Source organism: Geospiza fortis, unplaced genomic scaffold (genome assembly GCF_000277835.1).
Source record: "Geospiza fortis unplaced genomic scaffold, GeoFor_1.0 scaffold387, whole genome shotgun sequence".
NCBI lineage: Eukaryota > Metazoa > Chordata > Aves > Passeriformes > Thraupidae > Geospiza > Geospiza fortis.
In genome coordinates this window covers 141,202-143,210 of record NW_005054546.1, presented here as the reverse complement: position 1 = coordinate 143,210, position 2,009 = coordinate 141,202, and the positions used below count along the sequence as shown (strand labels likewise).

The 2,009-nt window shown below is 47.6% G+C and overlaps 1 long non-coding RNA gene across 1 annotated transcript in view; it reads left to right on the top strand.

The window, feature by feature from the left end:
* LOC115948832 overlaps positions 1–774 on the top strand; it is a 24,248-nt gene extending 23,474 nt beyond the window's left edge. Inside the window, exon 5 of the long non-coding RNA XR_004082602.1 lies at positions 400–774. This is a non-coding gene — a long non-coding RNA (uncharacterized LOC115948832). The remainder of the gene's footprint in view (positions 1–399) is intronic.
* Positions 775–2,009: the final 1,235 nt, after the last annotated feature.

The following is a 2,009-nucleotide window of genomic DNA, read 5'->3' as shown; positions in this document are numbered from 1 at the left end:
AGGAATGCTGGAGCAGTGGTTGGTATGCCCTGCACAAGCCTCCCCGCGTCGGGAGCGGTGTCGAACACAGATCGTATAATTAGGGAGCCAGTGAATACGTAACTGTACATTATGCAAATAGTGATCAAAATCACTGTTTTCAGCAGAAATGCCTGAAGATCAAGACAGAAGCTTCATGCAACCTTAATTTAATCTGGTCCTGCAGGAGTGGGGAGGTCTGATGGATGACCCAACCTTGTGCCTGCCCGTGTTTAGCAAGGCTGGGGTGGGAGGCGGGGGGGAGGAGTGCTGGAGCATGCTAAGCGAGGGGGAAGTGGCACTGAAATCATGTTAGCAAACAGGGAAAAAGGGCAGAAAGAGCTGATGTTTACAGTAATTTTATTTTTCTTTGAATTTCAGGTGAAGAGCAAAAGGCTGGAAGAATAGGAAAAATTAAAAAAAAAAAAGAAGAAAAAGAGTCTCCAACCCCAGGAAATCTGTGTTAATTGCTTATGAATGTCTCTGTCTAAAAAATTATCGAATTGATGTTGTCGTGCTTTTTTTTGACAGCCTGTCTGTTACATTTTTTTAAAATATTCATGCACCGAAATCTAATTACTAGGCAAATTTAATGATAATGAAATGAAGGCACTTTAGCAGAAAGCATAGGGCCTTGTTAATGTTTTCTCAGCCTCTGTCTTGTTCATATTTTTAAAATTATTTTTTTACAACTGTCTTTCTTGCGTATGAAAAAAAAAAAAAGATTGCTGAAAATAAAACCCAGATTGCCGATAATGTTTGTGGTGGTTCTGTTTGTAATGATGGGGAATTTGCAAGGTGATTAAAGGTGTTTTGCAAAAATCAAATGAGCCTAACCTAATCAGATAAGGCAGATGAAATATTATTATTAGAGGGGTAACATTAAGAGCATGCCTGGAGGCTTTAACGAAGATGAAGCGTCTCGTGCACCGTGCAGGGCCAACGACAGCCTTGCCATCCTCAGGGCCCCTCCTGCCCCTTTGCAGGGCACAGGACTTGTGTGCTCTCCTTAGGCCAGGCCTGGATGGTTGGAGGATGCACATGGTGGTTGGAGGATGGATGTGATGGTTGGAGGATGGATGTGATGGTTGGAGGATAGATATGATGGTTGGAGGACAGATGTGATGGTTGCAGGATGGATGTGATGGTTGGAGGACAGATGTGATGGTTGCAGGACACATGTGATGGCTGGAGGATAGATATGATGGTTGGAGGATAGAGATGGTTGGAGGATGGATGTGATGGAGGATGCACATGATGGTTGGAGGATGGATGTGGCGGTTGCAGGATGGATGTGATGGTTGGAGGATGCACATGATGGTTGGAGGGTGCTGTGATGGTTTGGAGGATGGATATGATGGTTGGAGGATGGATGTGATGGTTGGAGGATAGATATGATGGTTGGAGGATGGATGTGATGGTTGCAGGATGGATGTGATGGTTGCAGAATGGATGTGATGGTTGCAGAATGTACATGATGGTTGGAGGGTGCACATGATGGTTGGAGGACACATGTGATGGTTGCAGGATGTATGTGATGTTTGGAGGACAGATGTGATTGATGGGGAATGCAGGTGATGGTTGGAGTGTGCAGGCCATGGTGGGTCTCCATGCTATGGTGGGTGTCCATGATGGTGTCCATGCCATGGTGGGTGTCCATGCCATGGTGGGTGTCCATGCCATGGTGGCGTCCGTGCCATGGTGGGCGTCCTTGCCATGGTGGGTGTCCATGCCGTGGTGGGCGTCCTTGCCATGGTGGGTGTCCGTGCCATGGTGGCGTCCATGCCATGGTGGGTGTCCATGCCATGGTGGGTGTCCATGCTGTGGTTTGAAGTGTTTTTTCCATGCTTGTCCAAGCCATGGTGGTGTCCATTCTGTGGTTGGTGTCCATGCCATGGTGGGTCTCCAGGCCTTGGTGGGTCTCCAGGCCATAGCCTGTCCTGCCCTGCAGCTCTGCCCCTGCTATTTCTATGACCTAAAGGCTCTGGCTG